Source organism: Orcinus orca, chromosome 6 (assembly GCF_937001465.1).
Source record: "Orcinus orca chromosome 6, mOrcOrc1.1, whole genome shotgun sequence".
Classification (NCBI taxonomy): Eukaryota; Metazoa; Chordata; class Mammalia; order Artiodactyla; family Delphinidae; genus Orcinus; species Orcinus orca.
In genome coordinates, this window is record NC_064564.1 from 37,881,394 (window position 1) to 37,905,466 (window position 24,073).

The following is a 24,073-nucleotide window of genomic DNA, read 5'->3' on the forward strand; positions in this document are numbered from 1 at the left end:
TGGAGAAACTCACTGTTCCAAAGGCAACAATGGCTGTCTTTCAAAGCCAGGATAGTTTCACTGACAGAAAATAGCTTAGCACACTCCATCTGGCAGTGCCAGGTCATGCACAGATGAACATTGAATACGTGTGCTGTGATGATTGATAATGATGATGGGGCAAGCGAGGAAAGGTGCCTTGCACAGGGCAAGGTACTCAATAATCGCTGATTGATGAATGGTGACAGCTACTAAATGCCATCCTAAAAGATATCTACTCTTGAAAAGATATGTAGGTTAATTCAAGCTCCCAGATAAAATGTCTGGGATTGAATTGTGTAAGTCTTTCTTAACACAGGCATGCCTGGAGCAGTGGGAAGAAATGCGTAAGTAGTTGTTATAGGTTTCCCCTGCCAAAGGAATAGTGCTCACCCAAGAGAGAAGACTAAGTCCACATCTGCTACAAGGAATATAAATTAGTGCCTGGGCAAGAAGGCCACTAACTTTAGTCTATTTTGCCTATGTTTTGTAGTATGAGCTGGACCTGTGACATAATTTGCAGTGACCAATAGTAAATGAAACGGGGACCCCTTGCTCATAAGTTATTAAGAATTTCAAACATGTTGGCAGCAGAGTATTGAACCAAGAATGCAGTGCTTCTACGGGGGGCCTTGTGTGAAGGCACAGACCGACACCCGTGAAGCTGGTGCTGAGCGTGAGTAACGGTTTGTACGTAATGTTACAGTTATCCTTCTTATTACCTGGAATCGGTGGGCTTTTGGAGTCCCAGATGGCTTGACAGGTGGACAGACCCAGTAACCTGAGTCGGGAATGATTAGGTCAAGTGTTATCTTGGCTCCACATGAAACACTTCCCTCAAATAAGAAACGGAAAATGAATAGGCCACCCGAGGGTTCCTAGAAGCTCCAGGCTAAGGGCTGACCTTGATAATCAAGGGAAAATGTGATTAGGAGTTAACTTCATGAGGTGGGATATAAAGTCATTCCCACCCTGTGAAAAGATGCTCAGTGAACAGAGGCTCAGAAGTTAGCACTCAGTGAAGAAGTGCTAACACTTTGGGGCTCAAGTCTAATTATCCTGGAGGCAAGCACTAGGGCACCATAGGGCCTGCTAGCCTGGAGTTCTGTTATCAACTGGAAAGTCAGAAACCTGCCATTTAAAATTTTATTTTGACTTGATTTCATTTCCTCTATAGGTTGGATAAATACAGGATGCCCAGCTAAATTTGCATTTCGGACAATCAGGAAATAATATCTTGTGTAAGCATTTCCCAAATATTGCATGGGATATAATTATAATTAACAAGTCATCTGTCATTTACCTGAAATTCAGATTTAACTGGGCATCTTGTGTTTCCTTACTAAATCTGGCAACCTTATTGATAGGTTCTTGATGGGTTCTGCCTCCATATTTTGTAAGGTTCTATAAGAAAATGTCAACTTCTCACAGCTAAGCTAGAATTTGAGGGAGATGACAGTATAATACAGGCAGAAGTGGCCCTGCAGACTGTAGCCAAGCTGCCTGAGTGGAAGGGAAACTCAAATGAACTAAGCAGTGGAGACGCCTCTGTGCCCATCTTCACCTGCGTGCGGTTCTCAACACTCCCTGCACCCTGGGATCACCTGGGGAGTATTAAAGACATTGACACCAAGGTTCTGTACCCCAGAAATCCTTATTTAATTGGTCTGGGAGGTAGCCAGGGCAGATGGAGTTTTAAAAGTTCCTCAGGTGAGAATTATTGCACTAAAACCCCAGTGGGTTACCGGGTTTGGTTTATCAATGGAAGTCACTATTAAAACCACAAGTATATATATCCCCCAAATCCAAGGGTAAGAAATGGATTGGACATTCACTTTAATATCTACAGAAGTGATAATTTCTCTCTTTCATTTTTTCACGTAAAGCACTAAACGCACAAGCTTCATATTAGGACCAGCCAGTACCTGGACCACATCCCCAGATAGTTGCGTTTACTTAATCTGGTGGGGGTCAGAAGTATTTTTAGAGGCCCTCCAGGGATCCTCACAAGGGGTCTCAAGCTTCAGTGTGTATCAGAACCCCTCGGGGAACGTTATAAACATGAAGATTCCTCCCTGCCCCAAACCAACATCCCACGATGTGTAGGCACTTTAACAAGCTGATTCGTTGCATCTCGGGCGGGTGGTGGGCTCCTCAGATGCAGGAATCCTCCTCCACCCAGCCTCGCCTTCACAGGACCCAAGAGAGGTGAGGGGTCTGCATGCACTCTGTTGGGGGCTGAACAGTCACTCATATCACTTTATGGTCCCAACAAGAAAAGCAAGGATTGGGGCCAATTCACCTGCATCCTTCCATGAAGCCGGAGCCGTGGACAACAATGTGATATTTTTAACACATTGAAGAACAGTGTCTCATCACATGACACAGCTGGGCTTCCACATCTCCCCCATCCTGATATGTGTCCCCAGGTCCCCCTCACCTCCATCTCTTACACATCTTACCCATCTTTCCAGACCCGGCAGAAATGCCAGCTTCCCTGTGAATCCTTCTCTTGATCTCCATGAAGCAAGAAATTGTGTCTGTCTGTTCACTGTATCCCCATCATTCTTTAAACCTCTTGAATGGTATCTATCTTATTCTACCTTGCTCTATGTGTTTTGCAAACTTAAAATTCCCTGTGAGATTATAAACCTCTTGAAGCTACGCCTCATATCTCTGTGTCCCTTTTAAAACGCCCAGCATCACCACATGAACTGTGTACTGAATTAAATCATGATTGTTGATACAGCATTTCAAGCCTATAGCTAAGAATCCAGGAAACCCACTGCGTTTCAAGTTAAAGGGAGAGCAGCAGAGGTGACAAGAGAATACAGGAGGATCAGGTTCACTGAATTCATGTTCTCAAGATCAGCATGAAAGGAAAATGCTTACTCCTCTTTCTGTTTTTAAAACAATTATGTTTTCTGGACACAACCACAAATGTAACTTCTGAATATTTTGGAGTTGATTTGGATCTTACCATGAAGAATAATTTACAAATTTTGTTTTCTGAGACTATAAAAGACCTTCCTGTTTGAACTCAAATATTTTTCTTTCTTACAGATTTATCTTCCTTTAAGCCTGGAACCTACACCTACTCTCCCATTCACAGAGACCTGTGAGAATCTAAGTTTACTTCCATCCTGTGAGTGCCTGTGCTTACCACACATTCTGTCACCTGGCCTAAGCCCCGAAGCCTCCTTTTTCCCCTTACAGTTGTTGAAAGCTCTCCAGGAATGTTTGCATGGAGACTGGAGACAGGAGAGCCTGACTGAATTCTGGCTGTGACCCTTAATAGCTCTATGACCTCAGGTAACTCAATGCAGCCGCCTTGGGCCTCAGCTTCCACCTCTGAAAAATGGGGATAGTAGTAGCATCTACTATGAATAGTATCAACCACTAGCATCCTATCTAATAGGAGTATTATGAGGATTACAGGCATTGGCATACACAGAACACTTAAATTACCTAGCACTTGGTAGTTTACCTCTCTTGGCTCTGGGAGACTAGACACATTGTTCTTTCTTACTGGCAGTGAGTACACACACACACACACACACACACACACACACACACACACTCAACCACAGGTAGACATGTATACAAAACAGCATATAAACATTAAAGCAAAGATAAGGGGAAAAAAACTACCAAAACTCAAGGCAGAAGAAGTACTTCCCAGAACTACTGCTGCCAGTGTCCTTGTCTTGTGGTGAGCCATAGCCACGCCCCGCCTCTTCAGGAGACCCTCCAACACTAGCAGAGCAGTGAGCTTCCTGATCAGACAGTGTCCTCATTTCTGGGGTCAAGAAGCAAGGCCTTGATGACCTAAATCCCTGTGCCTGTGCAGCCATGTGGCTGACAGGATCTTGGTGCTCTGGCCAGTTGTCAGGTCTGAGCCTCTGAGGTGGAAGAGCTGAGTTCAGGACATTGGTCCACCAGAGACCTCCTGGCCCCACGTAATATCAAATGGCAAAAGCTCTCCCAGAGATCTCCATCTCAATGCTAAGATGCAGCTCCACTCAAAGACCAGCAAGTTACAGTGCTGGATGCTCTATGCCAAACAACTAGCAAGACAGGAACACAACCCCACCCATTAGCAGAGAGGCTGCCTAAAATCATAATAACTTCACAGACACCCCAAATCACACCACCAGATGCGGTCCTGCCCACCACAAAGAAAAGATCCAGCATCATCCACCAGAACACAGGCACCAGTCCCCTCCATCAGGAAGTCTACACAACCCACTGAACCAACCTTACCTACTGGGGGCAGACACCAAAAACAACATGAACTACGAACCTGCAGCCTGCACAAAGGAGATCCCAAACACAGTAAGTTAAGCAAAATGAGAAGACAGAGAAATACACAGCAGATGAAGAACATAAAAACCCACCAAACCAAACAAATGATGAGGAAATAGGCAGTCTACCTGAAAAAGAATTCAGAGTAATGATAGTAAAGATGATCCAAAATCTTGGAAATAGAATAGAGAAAATACAAGAAACGTTTAACAAGGACCTAGAAGAACTAAACATCAAACAAACTATGATAAACAACACAATAAATGAAATTAAAAATTCTCTAGAAGGAATCAATAGCAGAATAATTGAGGCAGAAGAACGGATAAGTGACCTGGAAGATAAGAGAGTGGAAATAACTACTGCATAGCATAATAAAGAAAAAAGAATGAAAAGAATTGAGGACAGTCTCAGAGACCTCTGGGAAAACATTAAATGCACCAACATTCGAATTATAGGGGTCCCAGAAGAAGAAGAGAGAAAGAAAGGGACTGAGAAAATATTTGAAGAGATTATAGTTGAAAACTTCCCTAATATGGGAAAGGAAATAGTCAAACAAGTCCAGGCAGCACAGAGAGTCCCATACAGGATAAATCCAAGGAGAAACATGCCAACACATATTAATCAAACTATCAAAAGTTAAATACAAAGAAAAATATTAAAAGCAGCAAGGGAAAAGCAACAAAAAACATACAAGGGAATCCCCATAAGGTTAACAGTTCAGAGTTCAGCAGAAACTCTGCAAGGCAGAAGAAAGTGGCAGGACATATTTAAAGTGATGAAAGGGAAAAACCTACAACCAAGATTACTCTACCCAGCAAGGATCTCATTCAGATTCGATGGAGAAATCAAAAGCTTTTCAGACAAGCAAAAGCTAAGAGAATTCAGTACCACCAAATCAGCTTTAAAACAAATGCTAGAGATTCCCTGGTGGCGAAGTGGTTGAGAGTCCGCCTGCCGATGCAGGGGACATGGGTTCGTGCCCCGGTCCGGGAGGATCCCACATGCTACGGAGCAGCTGGACCCGTGAGCCATGGCCGCTGAGCCTGTGCGTCCGGAACCTGTGCTCCACAACGGGAGAGGCCACAACAGTGAGAGGCCCGCTAACCCCCCCAAAAAAACAAACAAAAAAAAACAAATGCTAAAGGAACTTCTCTAGGCAGGAAACACAAGAGAAGGAAAAGACCTACAATAACAAACCCAAAACGATTAAGAAAATGGTAATAGAAACATACATATTGATAACTACCTTAAATGTAAATGGATTAAATGCTCCAACCAAAGGACACAGACTGGCTGAATGGATACAAAAACAAGACCCGTATATATGCTGTCTACAAGAGACCCACTTCAGACCTAGGGACACATACAGACTGAAAGTGAGGGGATGCAAAAAGATATTCCATGCAAATGGAAATCAAAAGAAAGCTGGAGTAGCAATTCTCATAACAGACAAAATAGTCTTTAAAATAAAGACTATTACAAGAGACAAAAAAGGACACTACATAATGGTCAAGGGATCAATCCAAGAAGAAGATATAACAATTGTAAATATTTATGCACCCAACATAGGACCACCTCAATACATAAGGCAAATGCTAACAGCCAAACAGCCATAAAAGGGGAAATCAACAGTAATACAATAATAGTGGGGGACTTTAACACTCCACTTACACCAGTGGCTAGATCATCCAGACAGAAAACTAATAAGGAAACACAAGCTTTAAATGACACAACAGACCAGATAGATTTAATTGATATTTATAGGACATTCCATGTGAAAGTGTCAGAATACACTCTTTTCTCAAGTGCACATGGAACATTCTCCAGGATACATCACTTCTTGGGTCACAAATAAAGCCTCAGTAAATTTAAGAAAATTAAAATCATATCAAGCATCTTTTCCGACCACAATGCTATGAGATTAGAAATGAATTACAGGAAAAAACTGTAAAAAGCACAAAGACATGGAGACTAAACAATACACTACTAAATAACCAAGAGATCAATGAAGAAACCAAAGAGGAAATCAAAAATGTCTAGAAACAAATGACAATGAAAACACGACGACCCAAAACCTATGGGATGCAGCAAAAGCAGTTCTAAGAGGGAAGTTTATAGCAATACAATCCTACCTCAAGAAACAAGAAACATCTCAAATAAACAACCTAAACTTACACCTAAAGCAATTAGAGAAAGAAGGACAAAAAGACCCCAAGTTACCAGAAGGAAAGAAATCATAAAGATCAGATCAGAAATAAATGAAAAAGAAATGAAGGAAACAATAGCAAAGATCAATAAAACTAACAGCTGGTTCTTTGAGAAGATAACCAAAATTGATAAACCATTAGCCAGACTTATCAGGAAAAAAAGGGAGAAGACTCAAATCAACAGAATTAGAAATGAAAAGGGAGAAGTAGCAACTGACACTGCAGAAATACAAAGGATCATGAGAGATTACTACAAGCAACTATATGCCAATAAAATGGACAATCTGGAAGAAACAGACAAATTCTTAGAAAAGCACAACCTTCCGAGACTGAACCAGGAAGAAACAGAAAATATAAACAGCCCAATTGCAAGCACTGAAATTGAAACTGTGATTAAAAATCTTCCAACAAACAAAAGCCCAGGACCACATGGCTTCACAGGCGAATTCTATCAAACATCTAGAGAAGAGCTAACACCTATCCTTCTCAAGCTCTTCCAAAATATAGCAGAAGGAGGAACACTCCCAAAATCATTCTATGAGGCCACCATCAACCTGATACCAAAACCACACAAAGATGTCACAAAAAAAGGAAACTACATGCCAATATCACTGATAAACACAGACACAAAAATCCTCAACAAAATACTAGCAAACAGAATCCAACAGCATATTAAAAGGATCATACACCATGATCAAGTGGGGTTTATTCCAGGAATGCAAGGATTCTTCAATATACGTAAATCAATCAATGTGATACACCTTATTAACAAATTGAAGGAGAAAAATCATATGATCATCTCAATAGATGCAGAACAAGCTTTTGACAAAATCAACACCCATTTATGATAAAAACCCTCCAGAAAGTAGGCATAGAGTGAACTTACCTCAACATAATAAAGGCCATATATGACAAACCCACAGCCAACATCATCTTCAATGGGGAAAAACTGAAACCATTTCCACAAAGATCAGGAACAAGACAAGGTTGCCCACTCTCACCACTATTATTCAACATAGTTTTGGAAGTTTTAGCCACGGCAATCAGAGAAGAAAAAGAAATAAAAGGAATCCAAATCAGAAAAGAAGAAGTAAAACTCAATGTTTGCCGATGACATAATACTATACATAGAGAATCCTAAAGATGCTACCAGAAAACTACTAGAGCTAATCAATGAATTTGGTAAGGTAGCAAGATACAAAATTAATGCACAGAAATCTCTTGCATTCCTATACATTAATGATGAAAAATCTGAAAGAGAAATTAAGGAAACATTCCCATTTACCACTGCAACAAAAAGAATAAAATACCTAGGAATAAACCTACCTAAAGAGACAAAAAACCTGTATGCACAAAACGATAAGACACAGATGAAAGAAATTAAAGATGATACAAACAGATGGAGAGATATACCATGTTCTTGGATTGGAAGAATCAACATTGTGAAAATGACTATATTACTGAAAGCAATCTACAGATTCAGTGCAATCCCTATCAAACTACCAATGGCATTTTTCACAGAACTAGAACAAAAAAATTCACAATTTGTATGGAAACACAAAAGACCCCAAATAGCCAAAGCAATCTTGAGAAAGAAAATGAGCTAGAGGAATTAGGCTCCCTGACTTCAGACTATACTACAAAGCTATAGTAATCAAGACAGTATGGTACTGGCATAAAAACAGAAATATAGATCAATGGAACAGGATAGAAAGCCCAGAGATAAACCCACGCACATATGGTTACCTTATCTTTGATAAAGGAAGCAGGAATATACAATGGAGAAAATACTGCCTCTTCATTAAGTGGTGCTGGGAAAACTGGACAGCTACAAGTAAAAGAATGAAATTAGAACACTCCCTAACACCATACACAAAAATAAACTCAAAATGGATTAAAGACCTAAATGTGAGGCCAGACACTATAAAATTCTTAGAGGAAAACATAGGCAGAACACTCTATGACATAAATCACAGCAAGATCCTTTTTGACCCACCTCCTAGAGAAATGGAAATAAAAACTAAAATAAACAAATGGGACCTAATGAAACTTAAAAGATTTTGCACAGCAAATGAAACCATGAGCAAGATGAAAAGACAACCTTCAGAATGGGAGAAAATATTTGCAAACGAAGCAACTGACAAAGGATTAATCTCCAAAATATACAAACAGCTCATGGAGCTCAATATCAAAAAAACAAACAATTCAATTAAAAAATGGGTGGAAGACCTAAATAGACATTTCACCAATGAAGACATACAGATGGCCAAGCGGCACATGAACAGATGCTCAACATCACTAATTATTAGAGAAATGCAAATCAAAGCTACAATGAGGTATCACCTCACACCAGTCAGAATGGCCATCATCAAAAAATCTACAAACAATAAATTCTGGAGAGGGTGTGGAGAAAAGGGAACCCTCCTGCACTGTTGGTGGGAATGTAAATTGATACAACCACTATGGAGGACAGTATGGTGGTTCCTTAAAAAACTAAAAATAGAACTACCATACGACCCAGCAATCCCACTACTGGGCATATTCCCTGAGAAACCATAATTCAAAAAGACTCATGTACCACAACGTTCATTGCAACACCATTTACAATAACCAGGCCATGGAAGCAACCTAAGTGTCTATCGACAGATGAATGGATAAAGAAGATGTGGTACATATCTACAATGGAATATTACTCAGCCATAAAAAGAAATAATTGAGTTATTTGTAGTGAGGTGGATCGACATACAGACTGTCATACAGAGTGATGTAAGTCAGAAAGAGAAAAATGAATACCGTATGCTAACTCATATATATAGCATCTAAAAAAAATAGATTCTGAGGAACCTAGGGGCAGAACAGGAATAAAGACACAGAGGTAGAGAATGGACTTGAGGACACGGGGAGAGGGAAGGGTAAGCTGGGACGAAGTGAGAGAGTGGCATGGACATATATACACTACCAAATGTAAAATAGATAGCTAGTGGGACGCAGGCGCATAGCACAGGGAGATCCACTCGGTGCTTTGTGTCCCCCCCTAGAGGGGTGGGATAGGGAGGGTGGGAGGGAGACGCAAGACGGAGGAGATATGGGGATATATGTATATGTATAGCCGATTCACTTTGTTATAAAGCAGAAACTAACACACCACTGTAAAGCAATTATACTCCAATAAGGATGTTCAAAAAAAGAAAAGATTAAAAAAAAAAAACTCATTGCTAACAATAGTGTAAGAAGTGAGCATCCTGTACACTTTTGGTGTGACTACAAACTAGCCAATATTTCCAGAAAGAAAATATTATGAGGATCTTAAAAATATTAAAACGTCATGACTTAGAAACATTATGTCTGGAAATCAATCTGAAAGGGGAAAAAACCCCAAAGACATGGTTTAGGCACAACGAAGCCCATGAAAGTGTTATTTTTAATAAAGAAATTGGAAATTATTTAAATGCCCAATACTAGGAAATGATTAATACACTATGGTTTACCCACAGGATGAAATATTATGCATCCATGAAAAGTGTTATTTATGAGAAATGTTAATTTCAAGAAGAAATCTTTATAATACACTGTTCAGTATATATAATAGGAAATTAAAAAATATTTACATACGCTTGACCTTTGAACAACATGCAGTTGAGCTGCGTGAGTCCACTTATACTCGAAGTTTTTACGATAGTAAATACTACAGTACTACACATTCGCGGTTGGCTGAATCCGGGGATGTGGAATCATGAATATGGAAGGCTGACTATATGGAGTGTAATTTTCATTGGCACAGAGGGTCAGTGCCCCTGATCCCCACATTGTTCAAAGGTCAGCTGTACAGCATTATTTCAATACTGTAACAATTATATATAGAGAAAAGTACTGAGGAAAAAAGTAGAATATTTCTGGATGGCAGGGTTCTACTTTAACTTCTTTCTTTGTAATTTGTAAATTTAAAAAAAAACACAGTACCGTGGGCTTCCCTGGTAGCACAGTGGTTAAGAATCCGCCTGCCAATGCAGGGGACATGGGTTCGAGGCCTGGTCCAGGAAGATCCCACATGCCCCAAAGCAACTAAGCCCGTGCGCCACAACCAGTGAGCCCGTGTGCCACAACTACTGAAGCCCGTGCGCCTAGAGCCCATGCTCTGCCACAAGAGAAACCACCGCAATGGGAAGCCTGTGCACCACAATGAAGTGCAGCCCCCGCTCACTGCAACTAGAGAAAGCCCACGTGCAGCAACGAAGACCCAACACAGCCAATAAATAAATAAATAAAATAAATTTTCCAAAAAATAAATAAAAACACACTACCAGTATAATTTTAAAAATCACTTGGGAAAGGACATAACATAGAATATGGACACCAGAATTAGTTCATTCATTGTATAGAAATTTCAAAACATTTTATGTGATGTTGAGAAAAGCTTTAGAGATTAAATTGCTCCTACCTGAAATGGGGTAAAGCATATTTGCACAATAACCTACCTTATTTATCATATGATCTTTCTCTCTCATAGGCTAAGAACAGTTCAAAGAAAGATGAAAACAAAACAACACACATACACACCCCAACACACACACACACCCTCAGGCCACTCAGTAAAGCATGAGAGGGAGAAAAGGGAGTAATAAGGAGCGTAGCTTGTTCCAGCTTCTAAGAGCTACTTATTTGCGGATCGTCTCCATCACCTTTCTAACCAACATTGCCAAAGTGGAAACATTCATGAAGACTCATAACCCCTGTCTGGTTTAGATGAGATGACGTGGTGGAGAGCCTTCCAGGTGTAGGACACTACACAGACGCGAAGGTCACCAGAACTGGCAGGGGCTCTCTCTCAGGAAGGCTTGATCCAAGAGAGTGTGACCCCAGGAGGGGGCTGGGAAAGGTGGGAAAAACAGACAACCGTGGGGTCTGAATGAAAAAACATCTCCTAACCCGCTCCTACTCCCAGAGCCACTGAGTGTTTCCATATTCAGCATAACTTACATGAATCTCATAATGCCTTAAATCCAACTGCAAGCAGGCTTGGTGAGGAGTGTCTACAGTTGGGGTGGTGGAGGGATCGAAACCACTCCTATTCTGGAGTAGCCCAGAGCAGCTCTGCCCCGAGATGTTTTTGATGGCACATTCCCAAGAATGACTAGTGTTCTCATGCACTGATAGATGGGAAACAATACACCTTCAAATTCAGTGAGGGGGAAAAAAATCCTTGCTATCTCTTGTGGAACGGTAATGGCCATCCAGGAGTTCCCAGTACAAAAGAAAAACATGGAGCTTAGTGAAGAGGATTAAACTGCCTCATCCATCAGAGGCAAAAACAGAGTCAAAAATCCATGAACAGTCCCAGAAGGCTTCGGATGGACCCCACCATCCACCTTGGAACGTCAGAGAGGAGCGAGTGTGGGTCTTTGAGACGCGCCCCCATCACAGCCTCCTCTCACACTTGATCTGGAGCCTGACAGCGACCCAATCCAGTGAGGCCAACAAGAAGATGATTTAAGAAATCAGATCCCAAGAATAAGAGAGCAAAATTATTTTAATTGTTCAGTTTGGAAGAAGCAAAGCCATCCTAAACTATTGAGGAGCATGGTGTACGGTAGAAATGGCATCCAGGAGCCTGTGGAGTAAACTTGCCCTCAGATGTGCTTTGTTTGACTATTACATTGTTCAGAAAAATCTATACATGATCTGCCAACGTTTTAAAATCAGGAGATTTCATGCAAAAATACTGATTCCTGGCTTCTCTTTTAAAAAAAAATGAAATGGACAACACTGCAGAATGATCTATATTCTGTCAGCAGAAATGAAGAAGTGACACCCTGTAGACAGGGCATGCAATGTGGCCAGGAGCCCACTGCACTGATTTATGTATTTGCCGGGACCCTATAATGGGCAATGAGTCCACACTCCCTGAATCACAGGTGATACAAGTAAATGTAACAACATCTCACCCTACTGCAGCTTGTAGAAGAGACTGACATTTTCTTCCTCCCCTTTCTTTGAACTTTACTAGGCAAAAACAAAAGTCAACAATAAAAAAATTTCATTTTTTTTAAAGAAACAGAAACATATTGAGTGAGAGATAAAAGAGGGATAATTCTCCTTTTATTGTTGGGGTTACTAATGAGTCCATTTGAGTCCTCTTTGGAATGGATAAGAGAATTCATCTGTTTGGAGGGGAGGATGGAAGGTGAGAAATTTGTCTTATTCTCTAGAAAGTCTTCTGCAGCCTGAATGTCTCTAACGACAAGCAGAATTAGGGAGAAGAAGCAGATCTATGGAAATGCAAAATTTCCCTGTCATGAGAATAAATCCTAAAAGATAAATTTTTAGCTTCAACATAGACTGAAGTTATAGCTTTTTGACAAATGATGTTCTGGGTTGTCATGACAACTGGGCCTGTTAGAGGTGTACATAGAGAGGCCTGCCCATAAATCAGAACACTTTAGGAAGGGGTTAAAACAAACATTTCTAGACTATTCCCAAGATGTAGTGCCAAAAATGTAATTACAGACATTTGTATCAGTCTGCCATAAAGCATGACAGCTCCAATTTTACAAAATGTTAATTTAAAAAATCTATTAAACCCATGTCCCTCTGAGAGAAATTAATATCACACCTAAGGTTGGGAGTCAGTGCAACTCAGAGGCTGTGAAAATTGGGATGGCAGAGTCAGAAAGAGAGGCTTAGACGCAGACTAATCCATAAGCATTTTAGTGAAGAGTCTGGGGTAGATTCTGACCCTCCAGAGAAGAAATGCTCAGGGCAGATGACAGTGCTCAGAGCTTTCGACAAGCTTGAGAGAACTCAAAAAAGGAAAGATTTGGAGATGTCGTTAGAAAGGAAAAGCTGATAGACGGAGGTTAGCTCACCTGGAAATACAGGGATGAAGCACCGAAGAATCATTCAATCCAGGAGGACACAGACAACGAGCAATAAAGCATTAGCAACTTCCACTGAGGTCAGGAAAAATGAGAGTTAGCTTAAAATCAGACACTAGAAAAATGCTTCTTAACTTAAAGGTCAGGAGATTCCACTCCAAGGGTCACAAATTGGCAGCCTGAGGCCAAATTGAGTGCAGAGAGAAGTTCTTTCTGGCCTGCACAGTGTTCTTTTAAAAATTTGCAGTGTTTGCCAACATTTAAAAATCAGGAGATTTGACATAACATTCTGGCTTCTTCTCTTTAAAAAGCAGATTATTTGGCAGCAACAGGCCTGGATTCCTGTGTGGCTGGTGAGAGGAGATGGGTTCAGAGAGCATAAACTCCATGAGGACAGGGCTTTGCCTTGTCCAGTCCTGTGGCCTGAGCACCAAGAACAGTGCAGGGCATGTAGTAGATGTAGAAGGTACACAACTATGTTTGCATGGATAAGAGCAGCAGCTGCCCTCTTTGTATAAGACATGTACTCTCCGGGTGATTCCCCACCCACACTGTTACCTGCCTGGCCCCTAAAGGCATTTGAGTTTTCCACTTTGCACTGTAAGATTTTGTTTAGTTGGGACACTCCATGTTGCCTCATGACATGAATTCCCCATGGAACCCATTCTCATGGCCTCATGTGCAGGCCACTGAAGCAAAATGACAATGCAAATAATATTCTTTAAGGACTTAAATCATCCAAAAACAAGCTTCCCTTAGAGAGTTGGCATCAACGTTCATCCTGCAGGCAGAAAGCAGGCCTAAGAGACTTGCCAGAACCTCTTCCAGTGTTGGAACAGAGCAAGCATCACTGATAGGCTTCAGATCTGAGCATTCACTTATTCATTCAACAAACACTGAACCATTTCTAAGTGCTAGTGGCCATGTGATATGTCTCTTTCCCCTTGATAGGCAGAGATTTAAATTTTTATTAAATGAATGAATGAGTAGTGGGAACCACTATAGACAAGAAATACATTGTGAATCTGTTATGTGCCAGGTATATACATACTTAACTAAACCTCGACCCGTGTGTTAGAAATTATTGTCCCTATTTTGTAGAAAAGGAAGCTGAGACTTGGGTCCACAGCACGGGCAGAACAGGGATTTGAGCTTAGATCTGCTTGGCAGCCCCACTGTGTGCAATCCATTATGCTACCAACCTCTGAGCTAAACTCTGTTCTCAAGGGGAGTGGGTTCAATAGTGGCCTCCAAAAAGATATTTTCAATTCTAATCCCTAGAACCCGGGAAGGTGATCTTATGTGGAAAAAAGTCTTTGCAGATGTAATTAAGGAGCTCAAGATGCCATCATCCTGGATTGAGGGTGGGCTCGAAATCCAGCGACCATTATCCTTTAAGAGGAAGAGAAGACAGAGACGCAGGGAGAAGACGGCGATGGAAAGACAGAGGCAGAGACTGGAGGGATGCATCTACAAGCCAAGGAGCTCCCGGAAGTATCAGCAGCCACCAGAAGCTGGCAAAGAGGCATGGGACCAACCTTCTGTCAGATCTGCTAGGACGAACCAACCCTGCCAACACCTCAGCTTCAGACTTCTGGCCTCCACAATGATGACAGAATACTGTTGTTGGAAGCCACCGAGCATGTGGTCATTTGTTATAGCAGCCCTAGGAAACTAATACATTAAAATATTCCTGGTCCACGGAATGGAGAAGCTCCCCAGAAAACTGTGTCTGTACTGTTCATGGTGAGGATTAGGCTGCATTCCAGATCCTAAAAATTTACTGATCTTCTTTACTTCAGAATCTCCCTATTTCTGAACAAGCCTTTCAGCCTGAGGCCTTACGCAGCTGTACCCAAAAACCAGCTCGAATCTCAACAAAAGTGAACTCAACTGAGAATTACATATACTTCCTTTGCTTCTTTGCAAGTACAGTGAGTACCTCTGTCAAGAATCTCATGTGGTCCATGGCTCTGGAGAAATTCAATATAAAGCAGCAAGAGAGGACCCAGGCTCTCCTCACCAGAGGATCAAATATGGAGCAATTCTACTACGGGGGGATAGGAAAGAAGGTGTGAATTCTGTGTGAGCCATTCTGGGGAAGCTTCTGGGAGAAAGGCGAGGATTGAGCTGGGTCTTGAAAAAAGGACAAAAGTAAGGATAATCATCGTGACAATGCTATTATCTACTGAGCACCTACAACATGTCACATGCTGTCTTACTGACCTGCCATAAGTTTCCCATGTAATTATCCAAGTTACCCCACAAGCTCAACCTCTGCCCCCATCATTTTCTTGAGGGGAAATCTGAGACTGCGAAGGGCGTGCCAAGTTCAAGGTCACCCAGTCAGTAAGTGGTAGGACTCTGACAGCTGAATGTACAGGTGGTGAGAGGAGGAGGGTCAAACCAGGTGGCGTGAGTGCCTTGGGAAAGAGGAATAGAGGTGATAGATGGGGATGACGTGGCTACAAAGACAGGCTGGACGGAAAATGCCCTTTTGAGGAGCTTGGGCATGATCCGCTTAGCTGTGTCAGTTGCCAGAGGTATATAAGTACAGGCCCAACCAACGCAAGTCTGTATCTTGGGAGGAAAATTTCGGACTTGGGGATAGAAGCAAGGGGACTAGAACACCCGTTTGCTCCTCTCAAATATGAAGGGCCTGAGGGAAGGCAGGGGGGATGGGAGTGGGAAACACAGAGCAGGTGTGAAAGATTGCGGAGCAAGACCTGACTGGACTTCAGGACGGCCTTCAAGAGGTGAGGGCGAGGAAGCCGTCCTGGCTCACCCGGAGGTTTGGAGGGAGGAGTGAGCCGTTAACCACAGCAGAGGACACAGGGCAAGGGCTGTAGGGGCCAACATGGTGAATTCAGTTAAAAAGAAAAAAAATCTGGGGCTTCCCTGGTTGCGCAGTTGTTGAGAGTCCGCCTGCCGATGCAGGGGACACGGGTTCGTGCCCCGGTCCGGGAAGATCCCACATGCCGCGGAGCAGCTGGGCCTGTGAGCCATGGCCGCTGAGCCTGCGCGTCCGGAGCCTGTGCTCCGCAATGGGAGAGGCCACTACAGTGAGAGACCCGCGTACTGCAAAAAAAGAAAAAAATCTGATTTTTTTGCCTCTGGGTCCCTCACACTCCAGAGATGTCTGGTTAGCAGATGGTGCTGTAGCTTCTACCTTTTTGCCTGCCTCCAATGGATTCCCTGCAAGGCGAACTGGTTGGAGTTTAGAGGGTATATCTTTAAATTAAACACATGAAGAATTTTCAGCTCTCCAAAGGAAATAGGACACTCTAGGTTTGAATCAGGCAAGATGTGTCTTGTAAGCCCAGAGCTCAGCACTGGGGTACAGAGCACCCCAAACACTGTCCGCATCTCAGATATGAACCACCAAACTCAGTGAGGAAAACTTGGAGCTGGGAGCTCCAAGCTTCCGGCTCGCAGGCGCCCTCTCAATTCTGACTAGGAAGTTGCTGGTTTACAGCACCTTCCTAGTTTCTATCGACCTGCCCCCCGCCTTCTCCAAAGAGCCACGCTGTCCTCCCTCCAGGCAACCCAAGAGGATGAGACCAGCTAGGAGTCTGGAGTCAACACACCAAGTAGTCAGGATCTAAGATAATCCAAACTCTGCACCCTGATCTCTTTCTGGAAAAAGTGTCCATAAGCAGGGGACTGGACTGGTGTCAGAAGATCGAGGTTCAAATTCTGACTTGACCTGTGATTCTTATTACCTATGGGCTTGGCAAGGTCACAGCTCTCGGTGGTGGGATGTGCTGGGGCCCCTGGGGCCCCTGCTCTTGTGCGCCCAGCCCGGGCAGCAGCCAGCGCCTGCATCTCTTTGCTGGAGGACTGCCCTTGAGCTACTGGAGCCCACTTTTGCCTGTTGGGACCCTCAGCCAATGATCTGTGGGTACACGAATACGAAAACCCAAGTACCAAATCTCTGGGGGGCAACTTACACTCAGGGTTTCCCCCTCCACCGGGCTTTGTCTGAAACCATTCTCCTGTGAGGCCCCTGCCCTGTCCTGCCTTCCCCACTCCTCCCCCACGCATCCCTGGGACACCCCCTTCACCCGTCACTCCCAAGGGCATCCTCAGGGCAGAGTCAGCCTCCAGGAAGCTCGACCAAAAGACCAGTGTCTGCTCTAGGCCATTATGGAGGAACGTACCCTAAAGGCAGCACGCTGAACATCCAGTACAAGGGTCACAAGAGGCAAAATCTGGCAAAAAGACGTGTTTTGTTTGGCTCGCGGAGACTGTAAAAAATGTGAAGGGCCTTGCCAACATTTAAAAACTGGGAGATTTCACACAAAACCCCAGATCTCCCCTTGCCTTGAAAAATCAGAAGATCTGGCTACCCTGAGCCTGCATTGCTGCACAGCAACATTGGCTGGGGCGGAGGGCAGCTGTGCCCATGCATGGGGCCAATCCCCGCTGGCCCACCTACTCATTCCCATGACCCTTCTGGTCTCCGGAGTCAGTGGAGTTGGCAACCTATGGTGTAGCCCCATAGAAAGCACTCAGTGAAGTCTGCTGAATCCGAATAAGGATTTTTCTTGAAAATGATTCAACTCCAGGCTGCCGGAGAGCAGGGGTGAAGAATTGTATAAGAGGACGCCTCTGTCTTTTCCTCTCCAGCTCTTTCCTCATGCCTGGCAAGGTACTGATGTACACTTCCATAAACACTCTTCCGAAAGAAGCTGAATCAATGAGGAGAGCTGCCACAACAGAACATTTGTTTGACAGGGAACACAAATTGAAATGAAATCGAATCACTGGTGGTTTGGGGAGATAGACGAGAAAAACAAAAGCAGGTCTTAGTTTCAGATGTTGCTTCATGTTGCCATAAATAAAAGGATGGCTGCATTTTAAACTTTTCAAAAATTTCAAAATGTTGACTTGCCCAGTCTGTGTACTTCTTTAAAAAAAAACAAAAACAAAAAACTGATTATAGCTGAAGCACTTTAAACCAGTGTAACTGGTAGGAGGTCATTTAAGGAAGTAACGGTTCCCTTGAATACTGGAACCCAATGGTCCAAGCAGGAGTGTTCAGGGCACTGTCAGATGGGCAGTATGATTTACAGAGAGGGGGGGAGCAGAAATTATCCAGTACATTGCTTAAATGGAGGTCAGATAATACTGGTCCTATTGTATGAGAGCACTCTGTGGACCCTCAACTTCAGGGAGCATGATTGATCAAGCCACACCCTGAAATCCATCTGTGCTCTGAAATCCACCCCCTCGTTTGCACAGAGTCCGTGCCCCCATGGGCTGCTCCAGCACCAATGACTGAGTGTGGTCAGAAATTCTAAGGCAGACGCATCCCAGGAGACCAGGGACACCTCTGATGGCCCACTCTGGCTCACAGACTCCCAGAAGCCCCAAATCACCCAGATCTACCCCTAATAGCTCTGCCCACACTTCCTCAGATTGAATGGCAGTCTGGGATGCTTGACCCAGCCTTTCTTCTCTCCCCCCGTCCCCCGTGGCCATGCTTGCACTGCACTCTGATGCTCCGCTGTCTTCTCCAGTTCCTTCTCCATTTTCTCATGCAAGAGTTTCTCCTGATTAAAAATCCTTGCAGCTTTAATCCCCTCTTGGCGCCCGCTTCTCTAAGGACACATTCTGCATTTGAAAATTCCTCCTGCCTGTATTCCGAAAAATCTGTCAGCTCTACCTAATAATAAGAGGCTCCCGAGTTCTGTGAGGTAACAGGAATCCAAAGAAGGAAGTACTTACACAATGAGCTTAAGATGAGTGGGCTTCAAGGAACTGGGTATGGAGTCGAGAGAAAAAGAAAAAGGAGGAGACAGCTTCTCAGTAGTTCCTCCGTTTTGACACTTTTCTACTGAGAAAATGGGCAGGGAGATCCCCAAAAGATGAGTTCACACCTCTGGGAAAAACTTCCTGAGACTTTCCAGATTACCTGTCTTGCTCTAGAGTCCCAGCTGTTAAATTGCCATTTGGGGACGAGATGTACAGTCCTTTAGAAAATTGCTGTCCACACCCCAGACCTCAACCTTTCCGACTGTCGTTTTGTGGAAAGGCAGAAAAAGGGAAGTTCACTGCCTGTGTGAAAATGCAAAATGTGCCTTACAACCAAGAAAAGAAAGAACACACTAAGACACACACACACACACACACACACACACACACTTATGATGCTAAGAGGGTTAATGTTAAAAGGAAGGCTTCAGGCTGGTTACTTCATAATTCACAGCAAAACAGAAAAGGGAGACAAAATCAGCAGCATCGTTTATAAGCCCTGGAAAATGGAAGTCTCCAAGCTGTCATAAATAAGGATGGAAGCATTTGCCAAGTCAGAAATTTTGCCAAGTTTGAAATCCACTCAATCCTTCTATCTTGGAGCTCAGAATGGAACACCAACCTTTTGGGATTTGTAATAACTTTTTCTCAGCAAAACTTTTTGCTATTTATAAGGGAGTAAAAACAAAAAGCAAAAAAATACAATATGGAAAGTCTTTCTTTAAAGGAGCATTAACGCCAAGTGAGCATTAATGGGGAGGGGATAATGGTAAAAATGGTATATGTACTGGGATTAACTTCCCATTTATTCAAACAAGGCTTAACATATGCAATATTCCTATTCCACAAGTATATGTGTATATATGCGTGTGTGTGTGTGTGTGTGTGTGTGTGTGTGAATTGAGTCTTTCCTTGATGGTGTCTCTCTCTTGCTTTCTCTCTCTCTCTCTCTCTCTCTCTCATTCAGACACACACACCATCCCACTTCAATGAACATATTCCACCCAACCAATTGTAAATTTAAAGTTTAATTGTGAAAATTAAAGAAAGGATAAAGCATATTTGTGTGTGTTTGTGTTGGGTGGAAAGGGAACCAGAGGAAAAGTAGAGGGGAAAAATAATAAAAGGAAAAGAGAAAATAGGTACCAAGGTACCAAGGCCTGGGATAGCTTTCATCAGTTTACACTGGGTCAAAAAGAATTAGAGCCACCAAGGTGAAGCGCAGAGGTCTGATGACTATCTCGGAGCAGGCAGCCGAGGCTCCCACAAGAGACAAAAAAAGCACTGTCCTTAGAGAGTCAGGGCCAAAAGCATGGATTTCCTAGGCAGAGAGATCTTATTTGTGTGACCTTGCACAAGTTACTTAACTTTCCAAGCCTTTATTTCCTCGTGTGTAAAGTATGCATGATAACAGTGTCAACATTACAGACACTGTAACTGTATAACCGTAGCCCAGGAGGTCAAAGATGGTGTCTGTTTTGATAACTGTGGTAATCCCCCCAATGCCTGGCTCATGTCTGACCTATAATTAACAATTAATACTTATTGAATTTTGAATAGACTTGATCTAAGATAAAACAAGATAATGTATTAAAGAATTTAGTATACTTATGTCTCAGTTGGAGTCGTGTCAAGGAGAAAGAATTCATGGGATGATGTAGAGACATACGGGCAGGTTAAAGGGACACACAAGAGGCAGTGAGGCATGGAGACGGACCATAGTGGGAAGCTTTTCCCACCTCTAGGGTTGAAGGGACAGGGGAGCCCATCGGCATTCAACTCAACAGTATTTAGAGCAGGAGGGCCATGGAGAGGTAGCTGGTCTCCCCTAAATCCAGGTGCCTGGGTAAATGCAGAGAGAAAACTTTGTCCAGGGAGTAATCTCTGAAAAGCCTGAAGCACCCTAATAGACTGTCTTAGTTCATGTTAAAAACCTAGAACTCCCCCAAAAGGCCAAACAGTGCTGGCGCCTCTATACTTCCCACCCGGCTCAAGGGTCTTTAGTGAAATTGCATGAACTTATCTGAAGCTGAATGCCAGTTCTTAAAGCAATCTAATCTACAGTTTCATTTAGCGATTCAGCATGACTAATTACTGTACGATGAGAATTAGTAGAAAGTGATGGAAGGGTGGCAAATCAACACAAAAGAGGCTTTGCCTTTCCTCCTTGAGAATACAATAAAATTTTTAAAAGAAGAGAGAGAGAGAGAACTGTCTGTTCATTAGTTTATGGCTGAGCAGAAATTTTAATTCAGTAAACACAGGCACCGGGGTCTTGCGGTATGTGAGATGTGACTTGACCAAATGACTGGAAAATTAGCATGTGCCCTTGGCAGTCTCTCTCAGTCACTGGCTGCAGACAAGACATTAGGGGACAGGAGCGACGATGTGACCACACTGCTCAGATGCTGGCCTGTCTCGTTGTGTTTCCGAGGCAAGGAGCCGCTCAGGCATCTCCCAACACCTTGTTCCAAAGTGCAGATCCTCTCCAAGGAGGTGGCAGGATGTGTCCTCAAGCGAAGCTTCCCACCACGTCCCAGACCCACACCCTCCCCAAGGTGGTTTCCCTGCCATCACATACACTCACTGAAGAGCAGTGATTGCTCCTTTTGAATGAGAAGTACTCCAGCTCAAGAGAGAAGAGAAAATTCACTTTACAACCGTGAAAACCAACAAATCCTTCTTCAGGTACAACGGACAAAGCAAACATGCTCTGGGTTTTCATTAGCTAATTAGCAACAAACACATACTGGATGCAACTTCTCTGTTTCATAAGGTAAAATTTAGAAAGCACGTGCCAAGTTCACTGTGGTGCCACATACTGGCGAGTCAAGATTGGCAAGGGCTTTGTGAGAGGCACGAATTACTGGGGGTAATGGGGAGGTGTTTACTGGGATAGAAGAGCCTCTCCAGTGACTTCAATTAGCCTTACAATCCTGCATCTTTTTTTAATATAAATTTATGTATTAATTTATTTATTTTTGGCTGTGTTGGGTCTTCCTTGCTGTGCGTGGGCTTTGTCTAGTTGCAGCGAGCGAGGGCTACTCTTCGTGGCAGTGCGCGGGCTTCTCATTGCAGTGGCTTCTCTTGTTGCGGAGCACGGGCTCTAGGCGCGCAGGCTTCAGTAGTTGTGGTGGGCGGTCTCAGTAGTTGTGGCTCAAGGGCTCTAGAGCGCAGGCTCAGCAGTTGTGGCGCATGGGCTTAGTTGCTCCACGGCCTGTGGGATCTTCCCAGACCAGGGCTCAAACCCGTGTCCCCTGCATTGGCAGGCGGATTCTTAACCACTGTGCCACCAGGGAAGCCCCAATCCTGCATCTTGACAACAATAATCTCTGCTCAACTGCTAGTGCTGGTAGGAGTGACCACTGGGCATTTGCATCGTCCTGAGGGTGCCGTAGCCACCTCTCTGGCCTCACCCCAGTCCTGGCCCTGCTCAAGGGTCCCCCCCATGCCTGCTAGGTGTTTCAAGCACCGGCTCTCAGAGCCAGCCTACCTGAATTCAAATCCTGGTGTTACCACTTGTTAGCTAGGTAACCTGGGGCAAGCCCCTCAGTCATTCGGTTCCTCAGTTTCCTAACCTTTCAAATAGGAGCAATATTAGCTTCTGCCTCATAGGGTTGTTGGGAGAACCGTGAAGCACTTAAAACAGGGCTTGGCACACAGTTGGAAATCAACACCTATTAACTATGGCTACCTTTTAGATCCTATGGTAAATATTGCTTTAAAATGTGCTAGAAAAGGTGGTAACAACAGTAAAAGTACCTTAAATTAAGTGCTGGTAAAAACTTCAGTGCCACTTACTTAAAATGATTTAACAAGAAAAAAGCCCAAATTACCAAATGTTTCCTAAATAAATGAAATTTTATTATTTCAAACGTGACCAATCACGTGTTACCTGCTAGAGCTATCACGAAAAACTACCTCAGGAAGCAGAAAAGTTATTTGTAACCCACTGCCTGTAAATACTTGTTTCTAAGGGAACTTGAAGCAAGTCTTTCCTTTCAAACAATCTCTCAGCCAATTGGTTTGTTATTTTTATTCTTAGGCAAAGATTTTCAAATGGATAATTCAAAAGTCAGTTAATGGAGACCCCCATCCAAATGATGAAAAATTCTGAATTAATGAAATGAGAACAAAAGAGGAAGACCATATTTGGGATATGACCTTCAATGCTTTTCTTCCAGAATCCTCCAACTACAGAGCATCATTCGAACTCACTGAATAATCATAATATAGGCCCGAACAGACCATGTCCTCCTATTTTATCAAAACCAAATCTGGTTATGATCAATGTGCAAGAATCACCTGGAGGGAATCTAGGAACAGAATTAGGATATCTCCTGAGAAAGTTCCAAAGTGGTCTTCACTGCTTGGATCACATCCAGAATGACCCAGGGAGGGAAGTTCCCCTTCACTTAGACTTTGTTATTTGTACCCACGCAATCGCCGTATGACCAATACAGGCAAATGAGTCTGTGATTCCAGGGCATTTACGGAGGCACACCCAAGCGCAGTGCAAACCCATGTCCTTCCAAGTATTTTTATTAGTGATGCCAAGTGCCCCCCCACGTGCACCACCTCATTCAACCCTCATAGGAGCCCAGTGCGGAGGCACTACTACTATCATCCTCATCTGAGGAATGGAGTCATGAAATAGCTTTCCCAAGGTCATTCAGTTTGTGAGCAAAGCTGGGATCCAATGCCTACCACCTCAAATTACCATACAACTTTCCAATGGCCAAAAAAACCTGTTCTCAGCTCAGCAAATTTAAAAGGGCCTTTAGAGAAAGCACAAGTCACCAGCACTAACCAGGCTCTTTGAAGAGAGTCAGCATACTTGGCTCAGTAGAACATCAGGTCACGTTTTTCTAATCCCTAAGTCTTCGATTTGGAGCAAAAACCTTTGCAAGGTTA

At 43.2% G+C, this 24,073-nt stretch overlaps 1 protein-coding gene across 10 annotated transcripts in view; it reads right to left on the reverse strand.

Moving 5' to 3' along the window:
* The window catches only part of NTRK2 (neurotrophic receptor tyrosine kinase 2), a 384,042-nt gene that overhangs the window by 201,012 nt on the left and 158,957 nt on the right, over positions 1-24,073 (reverse strand). The gene's annotated exons all lie outside the window — the stretch shown is intronic.